This window comes from Jaculus jaculus, chromosome 2, assembly GCF_020740685.1.
Source record: "Jaculus jaculus isolate mJacJac1 chromosome 2, mJacJac1.mat.Y.cur, whole genome shotgun sequence".
NCBI lineage: Eukaryota > Metazoa > Chordata > Mammalia > Rodentia > Dipodidae > Jaculus > Jaculus jaculus.
Window position 1 is genome coordinate 105,067,150 of NC_059103.1, and position 19,973 is coordinate 105,087,122.

A 19,973-nucleotide genomic window follows, 5' to 3' on the forward strand; every position below is an offset into this window, starting at 1 on the left:
CATAAAAGGGACACAAATTGGAAGAGACCAAGTTATTATTATTTGTAAATGACATGATTCTACACATAAAGAACCCTAAAGACTCTACCAGCAAACTGTTAGAGCTGATAAACACCTATAGTCATGGAACAGGTGTGGTGGTTTGATTCAGGTGTCCCCCATAAACTTAGGTGTTCTGAATGCTAGGTTCCCAGCTGATGGATATTTGGGAATTAATGCCTCCTGGAGGGAGTGTATTGTTGGGGGTGGGCTTATGGGCTTTATAGCCAGTTTCCCCATCCCAGTGTTTGGCACACCCTCCTGTTGCTGTGGTCCATCTTCTGTTGGCCAGGGGGTGATGTCCACCCTCTGCTCATGCCATCATTTTCCCCTGCCATCGTGGAGCTTCCCCTCGAGCCTGTAAGCCAAATAAACCTCTTTTTCCCAGAAGCTGCTCTTGGTTGGGTGATTTCTACCAGCAATGCAAACCGGACTGCAACAACAGGATACAAAATAAACACACAGAAATCGGTAGCTTTCCTATATGCTAAGAACAAACACACAGAGGATGAAATCAGAGAATCACTCCCATTCACAATTGCACCAAAGAAAATAAAATACCTTGGAATAAACCTAACCAAGGAAGTGAAGGATCTCTAAAATGAAACCTTTAAAACACTCAAACGAGAAATTGCAGAAGTTAGCAGGGCATGGTGGCACATGCCTTTAATCCCAGCACTCGGGAGGCAGAGGTAGGAGGATCACCGTGAGGTCGAGGCCACCCTGAGACTCCATAGTGAATTCCAGGTCAGCCTGAGCTAGAGTGAGACCCTACCTCAGAAAAAAAAAAAAAAGAAAGAAAGAAATTGCAGAAGGCACTAGGAAATGGAAACACATCCTTATTCTTGGATTGGAAGAATCAATATTGTGAAAATGGCAATTTTACCAAAAGCAATGTACACATTTAATGTGATCTCCATCAAAATTCCAGTGGCATTCTTGAAGGAACTAGAAAAAAACAATCCAAAAATTCATTTGGAAGCACAACAAATCTCAAGTATCTAAAACAATTTTGGGCAACAAAAATAAGGCTGGTGGTATCACCATAACTGATTTTAACCTATGCTACAGAGCCACAGTAACAAAAACAGCCTGGTACTGGCACAAAAGCAGACATGTATATCAATGGAACAGAATAAAGGACACAGATGTAAGTCCAGGTAGCTAGAGTCACCTGATATTTGACCAAAATGCCAAAAATACTCATTGGAAAAAAGACAGCCTCTTCAGCAAATGGTGCTAGGAAAACTGGATATGTATCTGTAGAAGGATGAAAATAGATTCTTCTCACTCTCTATGCACAAGAATTAAGTCAAATGGTTTAAAGACCTTAACATCAGACCTGAAACTCTGAAACTGCTAGAGGAAAAGGTAGGGAAAACCCTTCAACAAACTGGTCTTGGCAAAGACTTTCTGAATATAACCCCAATTGCTCAGGCAACAAAACCACAGATAACTGCTGGGATCTCATGAAATTAAAGATTCTGTATGGCAAAGGACACTATGAATAAAGCAAAGAGGCAACTACATAATGGGAAAAAATCTTTGCCAGCTATCCATCTGGGAGAAGATTAATATCTAGGATATATAAAGAACTTAAAAATTAAATAATAAAAAAAACAAACTACCCAATTAAAAAATGGGCTATGGAACTAAATAGACAGTTCTAAAAAGAAGAAATATGGATGGCATATAAGCATCTTAAAAAATGTTCTACATCACTAGTCATCAAGGAAATGTAGATTAAAACTACATTGAAATTCCATCTCACTCCTGTCAGATTGGCTATCATCGTGAAAGCAAATGACCATAAATTCTGGTGAGAATGCAGAAAAAGAGGAACACTTCTACACTGTTGGTAGGAGTGCAATCTGGTCCAGGAATTGTGGAAGTCAGTGTGAAGGTTCCTAAGGCAGCTAAAAATATATCTACCATATGACCCAGCTATAACACTCCTAGGCATATATCCTAAGAACTCATTTCATTACCTTACAGATACTTGCTCAACCATGTTTATTGCTGCACAATTCACAATAGCTGGGAAATGGAACCAGCCTAGATGCCCCTCAGTGATGAGTGGATAATGAAGATATGGCACATTTATACAATGGAGTTCTACTAAGCGGTAAAGAAAAATGAAGTTATGAAATATGCAGGAAAATTGATGGATCTCAAAAGGATTATACTAAGTGAGGTAACCCAGGCCCAGAAAGCCAAGCATCACATGTTCTTTCTCATATGTGGATCCTAGCTATAGATGACTGGACTCCTGTGTGAGCAAGAAAAAAACTCAGTAGCAAAAACCAGTAAGTAGAAATACATATATATATATATATATTTAGAAGACTAGATTAATGAGGGTGAAAGGGGAAGAGATTGAGTAAAGGAAAGGTGGAGGGAGGGCTAATCAAAATCTAGAGGATATAAATAAATCATATTTTTTGGACAATGGAACACTCAGGAGCCACAGATTGTTACTAGAAAATTTTCAGTGCCAAAGATGGGATACCTTCCAGTGAGTTGTTGGCCAAGGAGGTCCCTGATTTCCCCAAAACATTACAGGACATTGCCAGGTCCCTTAGTTTCCCATCAAGAATAGAAGGTAAGACCCTATTGCTGAAGACTCCACATACTTGGGCTACAAGGCCACTGAGAAATCCTACTGGAACTGAGCTGATAACTTCCTCCATGTAGACCAGCTGACAGAAAGCTGGAAGAAGCCATTCTGCATGCAGTTCAATGGGAAAAAGAGAAATCACCAGTGAAGATACTCAATAGTGGACACTGCAAGCCTTATATTTTGCCAGCCAGGCCAAATGAGCCAACAGGTGCAATAGTGGCACATCTGTCATGATGGACTACAACTGCCCTCTAATTGGACTAGAGGTCTGCTCCATGGGAGGAAATACATCCCTGATACTGAAAACATAAAACAGGGGTAGTCATGAGTCCTAGGGGTATAATGTCTGCAGCTGTCTGGCTAAATGTATATACTATGTTCATAAAACTGCCCAGTAAGCAGTTCTCTTAGTGTTCATACCCATATATTAATTCTACTCTTGCTTTTGGTAGAGAACATTCTCTCTTCAGGTGGCAGTGACCTTGGGATGACTCAGAAGGCAACATGGTGCTGAGAAGTGACAGAGGAGTGCTCAGCCTGCAATATCTCTATCCCACCTTCCAAGGCTCAGGGTCCATTGTGGAAGAGGTGGTGGAAAGAATGTAAGAGCTAAAGGAAGGGTAGGACTCCTTACAATGTGCTCCTCCAGACACAAAATGGCCTGGATATCCATGACCTCACAGTGCCTGACACTACCTACACATGACCATCATAATAGGAGGAAAAGATCATGACATCAAAATAAAAGAGAGATTGAGAGGGGGAGGGGATATGATGGAGAATGGAGTTTCAAGGGGGAAAGAAGGGGGGAGGGAGGGCTTTACCATGGGATAATGTTTTCAATCATGGAAGTTGTTAATGAAAATAACAATAAATAATCCAGGCATGGTGGCACATTCCTTTAATCCCAGCATTTGGGAGGCAGAGATAGGAAGATTGCTGTAAGTTTGAGGCCACCCTGAGACTTCGTAGTGAATTCCAGGTCAGCCTGGGCTAGAGCAAGACCCTACCTTGAAAAAACAAAATAATAATTATTTATTTATTTATTAAAAATATACTGTTTAGGTCTGGAGAAATGGCTTAGTAGTTAAGGTGCTTGCCTGCAAAGTCTAAGGTCCCATGTTCCACTCTTCAGATCCCACGTAAGCCAGATGGACAAGGTGATGTAAGTGTGCAAAGGTCACACATGCATCTGGAGCTTGATTACAGTGGCTAGAGGCCCTGGCTTGCCAATCCTCTCTTTCTCTTTCTCTCTCTCTCTCTCTCTCTCTTTCTCTCTTACACACACACACACACACAGAGAGAGAGAGAGAGAGAGAGAGAGAGAGAGAGAGAGAAAGAGAGAGAGAGAGTATCAAGCCAATCCATTGGGCTTGCCTAAAAATATTAATTTATTTTTGACAATTTTATACATGTACATAGTTCATTTTGACCACATTCACCATTCATTACCGTTTCTTGCCACCTTTGGTGCCTGCTGTACCCCTTCTTCCCACCCAGTTTTGAGCCCTTTTTCACATTTACATTACTATGAGCAGAGTTTATTCCCTGTGGCTATAGCCCTGAGGATTCCATGTTCTTTCTAGCAACCAACCATGAAAGAAAACCTCACCATGGTCCCCTTGTGTCCTCTCAGGCTGCCGTCTCCTGGCTTCCAATGCCCCTCTAGTCTGTAGCAACAAGTCTTAAATGTTGTACCATAATCATGGGCGTGTTAATGCCTTCAGCACTTTCCCTATAACCCAACCTAATCACAGAGGAGATAATACCATCATGCTTAAAGATCCTGCCCCTGCTCAAGTGGGACAGATAATATAGGATATGTACACTAGGGGAGTATGAATCACAAATTCCATCTTAGAATTTGATCTGCTGAAATTGCTTAATCAGCTCAGGCTGACTAAGAGAATTCCCAGGTCAAGATGCCATCAGAGGCAATGTCTGGCAAGGAGAAGCTTTTTGACCCACACATAAATGCCCCCTCTGTCTCTTTTCCTGGCCTAGCCCACCTTAGTCATCCTCATGAATTTTCTTTTAAGGGCATTCATGAGGGCTGGACTATCTCCCAAAGACCCAGCTCCAAATTCTGAGGATTAAGCTTCAGTGTATGAATTTGGGCAAGATACAAATACATGTTGTCACAGTCTACTCAGCTTATGACAACAGAATTCGTGAAGAAATCTTGTATCTCAAGTTCTTACAAATGTATAGAGAATATGTCGTACAGCAACTGGCTATCCGGTCTCCCTTTCAGTTCTTTAAGAGAATATGATGTAAAGGTGGTTTCATGGATGGAGAAAATAGAATTATAAGATAACAGACTTAGGGAGTGATGAGGACAAGGACAAGCAAATGTTGATAGAGTATAAGAATATATTGCTTTGAGTCTTTGATATCTCAATATTATATAAGTTCAATGTAGGAGGTTTCCTACAATGATTTCACAAATTTCCTCTTTTATAAATAATGCCACTAGTCAAATTAAAATGATAATCATGGAAAATTTTCAAATTTTGTTATAAAGAAATAAAATCAACTGGATTGGGTAGCATACATCTGTAACCCCAGGACTCAGGAGAGGGAAATAGGAAGATCACAAGTTTGAGGTCAGTCTGGATTATATAATAATATCCTATTTAAAAAAAAAAAAAAAGGAGAAAGGGAGGAGGATGAGAGAAAGGAAGAGAGAAGGAAAAGGTAGTTGGAGGAGAAGAAAAAAAGAGGAAAAAGAGGGAGGAGGAAGATGGGGAAGGGAAGGAGGAGAACAAGAAGAGAAATATGAAAGGAATGAGGGAAGGAATGAATATATTTGCAACATATATGACTGGCAAGAAATTGCTATCTCTAATATCAACATGCTTTTTATTTTATTTATAAAAAATACAACTCAAGCCGAGTGTGGTGGGACAGGCCTTTAATCCCAGCACTCAGGAAGCAGAGGAAGAAGGATCGCTGGAGTTCAAGGCAACCCTGAGACTACATAGTGAATTTCAGGTCAGCCTGGGATAGATAGAGTGAGACCCTAACTCAAAAAAAAAAAAAAAAAAAAAAAAAAAAAGCAACTCAATAGGAAATTGAACAATAATGGAAGTTCATAAAAGAGGAAATTAAAGTCACTGAAAGAATATGAAATGGCACAGAGCCTTGGCATATCAGAAGACTACAAAATAAAAGAAGATATTGCTACATTACTAGCTTACACTGCTGATAGAAATGTGAATTGTTACAGATTTCTGACAAACAACTAGTAATATTTGCTAAAATTTAAAAGCACCTATCCTTTCCTCCAGCAATATTACACTTGGCAATCAACTTCATTCAAATAAAAATACCTGTGCATAAACATGTAAAGGCAAGATTATTAACCACAGCCTTGTTTATAAGAAAAATGATCTTTGAACAGTTTAATTGAAAAAATTAAGAATTATAACTTGCTATTTGGAATATTCAATAAATCTTTAGAAAGAAAAAAAAATCATACCTCAAACTCTGACGGGTCGCTATGATGACTCTCTTAATGTAAAAAGCAAAGGACAGAGTAATGTGCATTGTATGATTCAATTTTTGTGAGAGACAAAACAGCAAATAAGCATTCCTATTAATTATTCTGTATGTTTGCTTGACTGAAGATTAAAAAATATAAATATAAGCTGGGTGTGGTGGCACATGCCTTTAATCCCAGCACTTGGGAGGCAGAGGTAGGAGGATCACCATGAGTTCAAGGCCACCCTGAGACTATAGAGTGAATTCCAGGTCCCCCTGGGCTAGAGCGAGACCCTACCTCAGAAAAAGCACCATATATATATGGGTGTATGTATATGTGTATGTATATATATATATGTATATAGACACACACACACACATACACACATACAAAACAACAGACTGATGGCCACAGAAACATTGGCTTTGAAAGAGTTAAAGAACTAATGTTAACTTAACTATAAATGTTTGGGCTAATCAACTATGAAATTTGTTATTTTGTTGCTTTACTACTTTTCAAAGAAACAACAAAAAGTTAAGATCCCAAATGCCAACATTCATATGTAATTGAAAAATAAATTAGAGGTGTTATAATTGATGTTTTCATTATTTTTAAAAATATTCTGGCCAAATAATTGTCAAAATAATATAAATTGTTTCCAGCTGTCTCTACATCTTGGAAAGCTTGTCAAAAACACTTTTCCAGGCTGGAGAGATGGCTTAGTGATTAAGGCATTTGCCTGAAAAGCCAAGGGACCCAGATTCTATTCCCCAGGACCCATGTAAGCCAGATGCACAAGGGGGCACATGCAGCTGGAGTTCATTTGCAATGGCTGAAGGCCCTGGCATGCCTATTTTCTCTCCATCTTTCAATAAATAAACTTTAAAAAACACTTTGTCCATGTGCTATAATCCTCATAGAGTCATAGAAATTTTTTTTTCTTGGAAATCTTAAATTATCTAAAAGCATATGTGTGTATCAGGACTAAGGAGATTTCAAAGTGGTTAAAGGTGTTTGCTTGAAAATCCTGCCAGCTAGAGTTCAATTCCCCAGCCACCCATGGAAAGCCAGATGGGCATTCTCTTGCTGAAGCAATAGCCCCTAGTACACCCATACATACATACATACACACATACACACACACATGTGTGTGCGTGTGCGCACAGACACACACACACATGCACACACAAATTTTAAAGTAAAAAGAAAAGTAGAAAACTTATGTGCATATATATACTATAGATATACATTAAACATACATAGCAATATACATAATATTTTCTCACAGGATTTAAGCAAAAACATGTATTTATTAAACATGAGATTATAGAAGGTCTAATATTTTAGGGCTTATATTTTTGCAAGAATCATGTGAACAAACTTTCTGGGTGGTCTTGTATTCTGCCTTTTTCTCCAAAATGACTTGCATTTAGATCTCAGTTGTCCCTTTGCACTTCCCAATGCTGGGGCAGGAATATTCATTACAGAAATTATGACAGTCTCCTAAGGAACAGTTTGGCCAGCACAAGGGAAAAGACCAAAATGTTCTTCCATCAGAAAGGCCCATCAGATGCCCTTACAGCCAATTCCACAGCCACACTCTATCTTGTGTCCAAACAACCAAACACCAGTAAACTTGACATGTTCTGGGAAAATGTACTATAAAACTCAAAAGGTGGCTGTGAAGTTGGCGGAAGCCTTGGTAAAATGGAAAGGACAGTAGACCCTATCTCAAAGCTTTGTGAGGTTTAAGTGAACTGATAAATGGAAGCTGCTTGAAAACTTCCTGACGGGTACTGAGAGTGACATGGCTGGCAGCTCTCGCCGCTAATTTGTCATGTGTCAATCAGCCTTTTGTCATCATGGCACACAGATGAAGTACTCTATATAGAAAGTTTATGTGGGCTCACAGTTGTAAAGGTTTTAGTTCATAATGGGTTGGCCCCATTGCTTTAGATGAGACAGAATTTCAAGGCAAGGAATGAGTAAATGCAGCAAATCCACTTACCTCATGGTGTGAATGTAGAAGAGAGTAAAAGGGCCCAGGTCCTACACTCCCCTTTAAGAACATGATCTTGGTGACTTCCCCTAATGCCCCACTAGCAAAGCTCCTATTATCTCTCAATAGTGCCACTCTGAAGACCAAATCTCTCCTCTCTCTCCCTCTTCCTCCTTCTCTTTCTCTCTCTCCCTCCCCTCACAAAAACTAAAATTTTTTAAAGTTTTAGAGTTTAGATTTTTTATATTTTAGCAACCATGGCATGTATGAGGTATACATTTTAAGGCATAAACATTTGGCCTAGGTTCAATTATCTGGTACCCACGTAAAGCCAGATGCACAAAGTGGCACATATGTCTAGAGTTCATTTGCAGAGGCTAGAGGCCCGTACATACCCATACTCACTCTCTCTCTGTATTAAAAATATATTTCTTAAACATTTGGTTTTTCCACATGCTTTAAGTGCCCTTTCAAGCATAATCACAAATGGTTGCTTTGTGGGACATTCTGATTGTACTTTGGCTCTTAGAGAAGATTGGCATGAACAGCTTTGTGGTTTTGGATTTAACTTAGATTATTTCTCAAGACCCTTTGCAGGAAAAAAGTCAACAAACATTACATTTCTTCACACATGTTCTTCAAGGTTCCAGCTCCAAAGCCACAGGCAAGTCAGCAAGCATCTAGCTCCCTCAAGTCAAAATAAAATGCCAATTGAACAACAATGAATAGTATTGAATGGGTGAAACTTAGAATCTTGGTTGAATCCTACTTACTGCAGTGTTCCACCTGCTATGACAGAGGTGATGCCCAGCTTCTGCTCATGCCACACTTTCCCCTGCCATTATGAAGCTTCCCCTTGAGTCTGTAAGCCAACATAAACTCTTTCCTCCCCCAAGCTGATTTTGTTCAGGTGCTTTGTGCCAACAGCATGAAGGGAACTGCAACACCGCAGGGTCTGCTTCTCTACTATGAAGAGGAGGGAAGAGTTGGATCAATCACAATCCTTTGCCTGAACCTTGTCTGCTCTACTTCCTCTAGCCTGCATCAAATAGATTCACAGTTGGAGCACAGACAGAGGAAAGCAGCTCTGAATGACCTGAGTGAGCCTGAAGGAGGAACATGAAGTCCAAGAAGTAAATAAATCAAGATGTGACCTAAAATTGGTCTGTTGAAAACAACAAGGTTTCAATGGCTAATAATTTAGTGCCCTTCTCATAGTGCAATGATACTGGCTAAAAGTAAAATATATCAGTATTGTGGTCTAAGGATTCCAGATTGCATGCTTCAAACTGCATTGTCTTTCTGTTTCACAATCTCTAGGAGCACATGGACAGACATACACACATGAACTAGGAAAAGTGCATAAAGTAGTTCCTCAGAAACAAGTGTACTAGAGAAAGCAATGCAGGGTTAAAGAAGAGCCCAGTATTTATTACTAAGTTAGTAATAATAATACTGTTTTGGTTTATAGTGAAAATAGCTCAAATTGGATGGCATATGAATCCATGAAAATGATTTTAATGAGTGTCTATTCCAAATAGAATATTAATGGATTAGTAAATGTATGACTCTTAAAGTATTTAATTCTGAAGTTATCTTTATTTAAAGAAGTCAAAATGTATGAAAATTATACTTTGGAATCATGTAGGCCTTAAAGTTCAAACTAACAAATGGTTTTACATAATAACTATTTGGAATCCAAGGATATTGGACCATTTCTGTGAAATTCCATGCAACATCAATGAAACACATCAGGTCAAGCATTAGAAAAACCATATGATGTAAATATAAAAAGCCCTTGTAATTGACCAGCGAATTCCAAGTGAGGTAGAAAAATTATTGACATAAAGGAAAATTAAACATCCCAAATCTTGGCTAAACAAAATATCAATGGAGAACTGAAAAAGGAAAAAAATAAGCCAATAAATAAACGGAGGAAGGGAAAAGCTGACAATGTTGGAGCTACACCATGCCTATACCTCACCATCTCAGGCAGCAGCAGTCCTAGTTTGACACCCTCCCAGCTGATGGCTGACACTCAGAGTCCTTCAACAGGTGAGCATGACTCACAGCATTCTTATGAGGGTTGAATTGTCCCATTGACTACAGTATTCCAGGGGTGGCACATTAGCTATTACCTAACTTTTGAATAAGATATTTAAAGACCCCATAGGATAGAACTTTGGAGGCAGGTAAGGCTGGATCCTACCTCAGACATACAGATTCTCAGCTATGCAATCATGGGGAGATCACTAGATTACTCTACACTTCAGTCTTTTTATCTATGAAATAAGGATCATAATTTTTTTTTTATTTCCAAAACATATGACATGAAGAATACCTGGAAGTTACATTATGAAAAAAAATTAACAAAAGCTTCATTATTTCTTGACATATTTCAGTGAGTGTCAAGCTTGCTATAGAAATGTTTTGATTAGTAGTAGCTTTGTGACAGTGAAACAGTAATGATATGAAGGAACATCAATTAGTTAAATATTGAAATTAAAGACTAAAAATATCTAATTCAATTTAACTACTAAGAAAAACTTATTAAACTGCCCTGCAGAGAGATTCAATCCCAGTTTTTTAGTCTAAAGGGAAAAAGAGAGAAAAGGATGAGTGAATAAACCTGTGCTCTTTAGTTCTAACTTTTGCATTTCTTATTTAAACTTAACCTATAAAGCAGACACAAAACAGGGTGTGTGGGCTGGAGAGATGGTTTATTGGTTAAGGCACTTGCTGCAAAGCTTAAGGGCCCATGTTCGGCTCTCCAGGTCCCACGTAAGCCATACACACAAAGTGACACAAGCATGCAAGGCTGCACATGTGCAAAAAGCAGAGCACGAGTCTGGAGGTCAATTGCACTGGCTGGAAGACCGGGCATGCCGATTCACATTTGTATCTTCTTTCAACCTTATGTTGGGAAGCTAGAGCCTCATGCACCAACCCAGAATTGTGAGTAGACAACTATCTCCAGGGCTACAATTAGAAAATACTAGCAGTAGATATCTGTGGTGGTTTGATTCAGGAGTCCCCCATAAACTTAGGTGTTCTGAATGCTAAGTTTCCAGCTGATGGAGATTTGGAAATTACTGCATCCTGGAGGCAGTGTATTGTTGGGGGCAGGTTTGTAGGTATTACAGCCAGTGTCCCCTTGCCAGTGTTTGGCACACTCTTCTGTTCCTGTTGTCTACCTGATTTTGGTGAGGGGGTGATGACCACCCTGTGCTCATGCCATTGTTTTCCCTACCATCATGGAGCTCCCCCCTCAAGCCTGTAAGCCAAAATAAACCATTTTTTTTCCATTAGCTGCTCTTGGTTGGGTGATTTCTACCAGCAATGTGAACCTGACAACAACAGTAATATTGATACCGAGGAATGGGGTTGCTGCTAGGCACCTGATTGTGTGGCTTTGGCCTTTTGGAGCTGATTTTCAAGAGGAATGTAGAAGAATTTGAAACCTTGGCCTAAGAGATGCCTTGCTGGGCTGTAAGTACAGCTTGATAAACTATTCTGGTCAGAGTTGAAAGACCTGAATATAGTAAGAACTATGGACTGTGAGGTTTGGCTTCTGGGGGTGAAAAAGAGCTTTTTCTGGACTGGGCTAGAGACAGTTTGTGTGAGAGACTTGCTGTTTTGGCCATGCCCTGAGAAGTTGTGTAGGGTTGCATTGCATAGAAACAGACTTGTATATTCAGAGGGATATGGCACACAAATGAAATATTTGGCTGAAACTCCTGCCCTTTCAGCTGAAATTATATGAGAGATTACAACCTTTGAGATTAGGCCAGCTGACCTGCACTGGGGCAACAGAAAGAATGTCGACTCTTTTGAAGGTGCCTGAGTGCTCAAGGAGTGACCTATTCTTCAAAGTCTGCCTTATTTCTCCCCTGGATTAACAAATTGGCACCCCACCTGGTATTGTGGAGTATAAGAAATGCAGGAAAGAGAGGGTCATTGAGTTTGCAACACTGTCTTGTGTTTTGGAAATGGCCATGGGGCAGTGTGAAGCAGGTTTGCTAGATGCCTACATGGAGACCAGTGGAACAGTGAGGATGGACTGTGGCTTGCAGAGGAAACCCAGTCAAGATGCTGTGACCATGAGATGGCTGCTGAGGAGATCTGCTGGCCCCAGTGAAATTTTCCAGGACTGTAAGTAGCCTAGCTGGAGCGGCAGAATTAGAACTCCAGAGATTCATTGCTGGTTAGGTTTATAGGACTTAGAGACTTGTCACTGACTAGAGTTGTTGGTCTTGGAGCTATAGAGTTTAATGTTTGCCTTGGTTTTCTAAATCTTGTATTGGTTGAATATTTTTTTGTTATGCCCAACACCATCTTTTACAGTGTGAATATTTATTCTTTGCCACTGTGACTTTTGGGGGAATTTTTTAATATTATGGCTCAGTTAAAAGATCTTGGATTATGGGGATGTGTGAACATCATTAGAACTGATAAAAACTATGGGAACTTTTAAAGTTGGACTGAATGCATTGCATGTTACATCATGTATGGTTATCAGTTTATGGGGGCCAGGGACGGAATGTGGTGGTTTGATTCAAGTGTCTCCCATAAATTTAGGTGTTCTGAATGCTAGGTTCCTAGCTGATGGAGATTTGGGAATTCATGCCTCCTGGAAAGAGTGTATTGTGGCAGGCGGGCTTATGGGTATTATAGCCAGTGTTTGGCACACTCTCTCATTCTTGTTGTCCACCTGATGTTGGTCAGGGGGTAATGTCCACCCTCTGCTCATGCCATCATTTTCCCCTGCCATCGTGGAGCTTCCCCTCAAGCCTGTAAGCCAAAATAAACCTCTTTCCCACAAGCTGCTCTTAGTTGGGTAATTTCTACCAGCAATGCAAACCTGACTGCAACATGATCTCTGGGGAAAAAATAAATTATAAGAACAGCCTGAAATTCAACCTAGCCTTAGTATCATGTGTTTTAAGTCTATACATTTTATAGCATTTCTTTTTACATAATTAATTATTTTCTTAAACCAGTAATTATTCTAGTAATTTTTTAAGATTGTACAACATGTTACCTCTACAAATGTGCCTCTTCATATAGCCTTCTCTGTGTCCTGGTGCATTCTTTACTTTTATAAGGACATCATTTATATGGATGTGGGGTCCAGCCTAGTCTGACATGATCTCATATTAACTAATTACATTGGCAAGAAGCTTATTTCCAAGTAAGGCCATAATCCAAGATTCCAGGTCAACATGAACTTTGGAGGAACACTGTTTTGAGTCACTAAAATCTTTCCTTTGGATGTTCAAAATTCACATCCAATTCTATATGTCAAGTACAGTCACCACATCCCAACAAACCCCACCAAAAAGTCTTAATGGGCTCCAGCATTACTTCTAAATTCCAAATCTCATATAAAGATCTTCCCCTCAAAACTTCTAAATCCTTATAGACATTTTAGATAAATTCCTCTATGTCCAGTTTAAAAAATATTTTAGTTATTTATTTCCAAGCAGGGAGAGATAGAGAGAAGAGAGATATACAGAGCAAATGAGTGCTCCAGGGCCTCTAGTCATTGAGAACAAACTCCAGAGGCATGTGCCACTTTATGCATCTGGTTTTACGTGGGTACAGGGGAATCAAACCTGGGTCACTACGCTTTCAGAAAAGTGCCTTAACTGCTTAACCATCTCCCCAAACCTATGCCTAGTTTTAATTAGATTGTTATTTTTTAAAATTTTGGCTGACATATTATAAATTGTCAGTTATATGTTACAAATGTTTTATCCACTAGATAGGTTGTCCTTTCATTCTCTTAAAGTACCTTTGATGGAAAAACAAAAGCATATTATCTTTACGTATACGACTTATCAACATTTTCCCTTTTTTTTTAAAAAAAATATTTTATTTATTTATTTGAGAGCGACAGAGACAGAGAGAAAGACAGATAGAGGGAGAGAGAGAGAGAGAATGGGCGCGCCAGGGCTTCCAGCCTCTGCAAACGAACTCCAGACGCGTGCGCCCCCTTGTGCATCTGGCTAACGTGGGACCTGGGGAACCGAGCCTCGAACCGGGGTCCTTAGGCTTCACAGGCAAGCATTTAACCGCTAAGCCATCTCTCCAGCCCCATTTTCCCTTTTGATTAGTGTTTTTAGTGGCTTATTGAATAAAAATTTCTCTATACCTCCCCTCCAAAAATTTTCAAATCTTGCCATCTAAGTTAGGGATGGGTCTAAGACTGAGGAAGATCACTCTTGAGTAAGAACTCCTTTTCAGGTGGACCTATAAAACTTGAAATAAGTTGTGTGCTTTTAAAATACAATTGGAGGCATGTATGGAATAGATACACACACACACACACACACACACACACACACACACACACACACACAGAAATAGAAAGATTCAGAAAATCTCTGATCCAAAGAAAGTTCCTAGCCCAGCAGGGCAAGCTCCATTATATTTTAAGTACTGAAAATTAATTTTCTGTGACTCAACCCCCTCTCTAGCCCCAAAGAGGCTCCTCTGTCTGAGCTTGTATCTCTGCCCTTTTCCTCCATAGCCCAACCTCTAAAGAAATGCCTCTTTTATCTCATTAGTAGCTAAGCATTTTCTATCAGCTCCTTTTCTATCCATAGAATCTCAGGAAGCTGGTGGACTTCCCTCATTTCATCCTCTGTCCAGCCCATTCAGAGCAAGCTGCTAATGTTTCTTCTGCTAACACATGTTCCCAAAAACATTATTGTGGATGTCAAAGGCATATACCATTGTGCATAAGGTTCTCTACCTTCTTGGCTTAGATCATTGACTATGTATACCAGTCATGCAACTCATTTCTGTAAGATTTATGGGACATATTTCAGCCCCGTTTCAATGCTACATTACCTGTATTATCAAGTACTGGTTCCTTTTTTGTTTTAACAGTTCCTTCCTTACTTCACCTTTTTCTTCATACATTTACTCTAGCCATACTGAGAAATGAGACCTGATTTTTCAAAATTTACTTGAAGACCTCCTCAGGTTCACTATTAACTAGTTCTGCATGCCATGCAACACTAGAACACAATCCAACAAAGTTTTCTGGCACATTTTAACAAGTAGCTTTTTTTTTCTGTTGTTGTTATTGTTTCCAGTTGGGTCTCACTCTAGCCCAGCCTGATATGGATGACCTGTGTAGTCTTAGGGTGCCCTCAGACTAGCAGCAATCCTCGTACCTCTGCCTCCTGAGTGGTGGGATTAAAGATGTCTGCCACCATGCCCAGCAAAAGTCACCTTTCTCTTCAGTACCCAATAACACAATTTTCACTTTCTTCTGAGACCTTACCAGAAGCACTTTAACATTAATATTTCTATACTAATCTTGACATATGTACTCTCTAAGAGAACGCTTTCTGTGCCATGCTCCTTACTTTCTTCTGAGTTAACAGAATTGATTTTTAAAAGAATTTTATTGGTATTTATTTATTTATTTTTGTTTACTTGTGTGGTGGCCAACAGTCATGTACCAAAACAGACATATGGAGGCTTGAGGAAAACCTCATGGTGTCTGTACTTTTCTTCCATCTTTGAAGCAGGAACTCTTGCTGCTACAAACAAACTCCAGTCTAGCTGGTGCCTGGGCTTCAGATTCTGTTGGGTCTGCCTCTCAGTGTTGTAGGTACATACAGGAAATTATAGCAAGGAATCCCCTGAGTAGACACCAATGATGGCCAAGGTGGACAGGATGAATGTGGCTGTCAGTTACACAGTAGTGACTGTTGATGGGATCCTAAGGGAGACCCTATCTGTGCATTGAGAGACCAAAAAGAAATAATGCGTAAATAATTAAACAATGGCACTGGTATTGTAGGACAAATCATTGTGAACAAAAAGAGGAGCCCAGGCTCGGCTCAGATCAGGAACTAGCTGACTAACACGCTGACCTTTACTTCTGTAACTCATGCTCGCTTGCTCAACAGGACATTCCAGAAATACTTAAATGTGGGGGCCTCCGGCCTCTTGCAATAGATAGGTTCTGCAAGCAGTCTCCTGACCAGAGATAAGCAACTAGAAATGTTCCTGCACATGCCTTCTTGGAACCAATCATTTCAAAAGATGCAATGTGATGTTACCCCTTTCCCCCTTTCCCATTTTTTTTCCTTTAGAAACCCCTACTTTTAGAAGGTCGGGGCTCTCTCCCACTCCTGCTGCATCGGTCTGTGTGGATAGAGACCCTGCTTAAGCTTGACATTAAAAGAAACCTGTTGCTTTACATTCAAGTTTCTCGGCTTCTGTGGCAGTCCTCTGGGTGATTCCTGGGTGGCTGGGGGTCTTGGCTCCTGGTCAGGGGTCTTGGTACAACATGCATATCTTTTATACCTCATAGAATCACCACTTTACAACATCCTTCTATGATTCAAGCACTTGAGGTAAAGAAAAATAACAAGAGATTCAAGGTTCTTACACCCTCAAAAATTGAATTCCATAAGAAAGAATCAGACATTAAACACTAAGCAATGTGACACGTGGTGGTTGCAGAGCTGACACTGGCTTGCTGATGTACTAAATGTGGAAAAGCAAAGGCTCAGCCTAGAGCAGCTGAGTGAAGCTCTTGTGTACAGAAAGTTTGTCTCCAGAGGAAAGAAAGGGGACTGAGGAAGCAAATGATGGTTAGAGGTTTGACAACAATGTTAAAAGATTGGGATCAGGAAATCAGACCACAACTTGACTAGGAAAATGATGTTGGATTTCTAATCAATGTTGATGCTTCATTTGCTTTAGTGATCAAGAACTTATAGTGGAACCAATCTGACCTAGAACTTTTCCATTCGCCTTCAGTTGCTCAAGGGCATCCACATGACTGTCATAAAGGTTGTCTTACACAACCCCACAGATTTGATCAGACTTCCTTGGTCCAGGAGGAAGACCTGACCCAGACCAAGCAAGGACAGCCTTCCTTACATTTTGGAGCTTAAGAAAAGAGAACACAATGCTCTCATTGCACTTGTGAAATTTAAGAATCAATCATTTTCTTTATATCATTGTTTCCTACCATATGGCACAAACAAGTCAGTACTGAAAAAAAGAGAATGTCCTGAGAGACACCATAATAGTAATGGTAAACAATTGCATATGGGCTCCAGTATGTGCTAAGCAAGGTTTTAAGTGTTTGTTATATTATCTTTTAGTGTTAATTAATACAAATCTATGAGGTAAGTGCGAACTAACAACATTGCCTTATTGACAGGGAAACTGAGGCCCTGAAAGACTGAATTTCTTCCTTAGGCCATAGCATGTAAGAGGTAAAGGTAAGATGTGAAACAAGGTCTGTTCTTTCTGTCATCATACCCTTGTATATTGTGTGTGCACTGCTGCCTCACATAACAGAGAGGGGCCGGGTGTGGTAGCACATGCCTTTAATCCCAGCACTCAGTAGACAGAGGTAGGAGGATCACCGTGAGTTTGAGGCCACCTTGAGACCACATAGTGAATTCCAGGTCAGCCTGGGCCAGAGTAAGACCCTACCTTGAAAAAAAAAAAGAAAAGAAAAAGAAAAAGAAAGAGAGGAGGGGAGTCCTTTTGAAGTTGAATTTTCCCAGATTTTGTTCCCAGTTTACTCCCAGCCTTTATTCTGTTTGTTCAGTCTTTTTCTTGGTTTCTGTGAGTCAACTATCTGTCCCTTTTCCCTAAGCTTATCTTGTTGGGTTTTTATAACTTGGAAACAAGAGCTCTGACCAAAACAAGTTTTGAGTCCTAGAAGTTTTATGGTTCACTGACATCCATCTGACACAAAACACACTGAGTGACATGGGTTATGGAGCCATAATGATTTCACAAGACCTTAGATGCTTGTAGCAAATCATATCCAAATATTCCTTCAAGCCACAGCCTTTCTTATTAGAAATAAATTCATCAGTTAATCCTTGTCATTTCTTAGAATTTGGACTATGGGCCCACTAAAGCTCTCAGTTTAGGAAATTTGGCAGAAAAAGAAAAGACTTGTTACAGGCTGTAACAAAATGTTCCAGTAAGAGAATGCTCAAAGTGGCCCTTCTAGAGTAAATAGTTCACACCCAAACATTTCTTCCTCTCACGGCCTTTCGTGTCAGATGGCTAGCCACAGCATCAAACCTTCCTGATCAAAAAAATACATGGATTGTAAGAACAGATACATGGACACAGAAATCATAAAATACTGTATCACAAGGTTGCTTAATGAACAGGTAGGTGTCAGCCACTTCGGCCCTGTCCCAGCACCTCCCTTCTTATACCATCTTACCCACGAAGGCGATACTTCCCCATTGCAAGCATAGTTACCAGGAATACTTCCCAAGAACATTCTTTTTTTTTTTTTTTTTTTTGATTTTTTTGAGATAGGGTCTCACTGTAGCTCAGGCTGACCTGGAATTCACTATGGAGTCTCAGGGTGGCCTCGAACTCATGGCAATCCTCCTACCTCTGCCTCCCAAGTGCTGGGATTAAAGGTATGTGCCACCACGCCCGGCTTTTTCCAAGAACATTCTTTTTATCAGGTTTCAAGGTAGACAAACCAGATCTCTCCAACCAAATCCAAGGTTTGGTTAAAGTTTTAAGTAACAGAGATCTAAGTGCTTTAAACCCACCTGCAAATATTCATAGCACTATGTGGAATGGCAGGCTATTATAAAGCATTCTCAATGTGATCACACACACATACATCACATGCATAAAGAATGTCGTTTGGAAGCATTTATCCTACAGTGTTAGCAGAGGGAAGAGGGTGCCTGGCTTCTCAATCCCCCACCCCTTTTATTTGTCTAAGGCTCTTAGTGTTTTGTATTAGGTGTGTATCATTTTTGAAATAAAGAAAATATTTTCATAAAATAAATATTTTACATAAGTTTTGTAGGTAGAAGCAAATTTGTTTTGACTAATTACTGTGTTTTAAAAAACAAGTAATATCAGTAATATTTTATGTAGTGTAACTGGAATTTCTCCTGTAACATTTGCCACTTTGCTTTTGTAAGGGTCTGAGAATTGCTGAAGAAAGACCCCAGACTCAAATACTATGTAAAAGCAAACAGCGTTTATTCTGCAGAATCAGCCAGCATGCTGGGGTCAACCATTCATACAACATGGCGACTGTAGGAGGAGCACACAGGCCCCTTTTAAACATAGCTTGGGGAATTTTAGGAGGGTTATGTCCTCTTCAGATGTGATTGGCTAAGCCAGCAGCAGTTACATTTGTACACCTTTGATTGGCTGTGGCCCAGATTTTACCATCCTTGGACATGTTTAGACAAGTTTTAGAGACTTTGCAGGAACTGACTCAGCCCTGGAGCCTGCTGTCTCAGGCAAGTCCTTTTTGGTCGTAGTCCAGAGGCATTGCAGGAACTGACTCAGGCCTCTAGGCGGCTATCTTCCCCAGCCAGATGTCAGGGTCACTGTTGGTTAACAGCCCTTTGTGGTTTCTCCCAGAAGTCTTGCCTGCCTCTGTGGGAAACTGAAATTTAGGTGTAGCTGTAAACTGGAGCAAATTTTATCCTCTCACTCTATACTATGAAAACCTGTGTTATCCCTCCACCAAAGTCTAAAGTCTTTGAAGACAGAACAGAGTTATAGTTATCAGCACAGTTAACTGTAACTGCATATGGAATTACATGAAGCTATAAGAACTCGTATCAACAATCCTAAACTCAATCCAGGTTAACTCTGCAGAGCACTGTGGAGCTGCTGCAAGAATCCACAGAAAGGCACATGTCCAGTAGGAATATCCTCTAAGAGAAACCTATAATTATAAGGGCTTGTTCTACAGCAGGGGGCTAATTGAATCAGAAAAGCAAAAACAATCACCAGGTCAGTCTAGACAATTCATTCAGATACTAACTTCAATCACACAACAA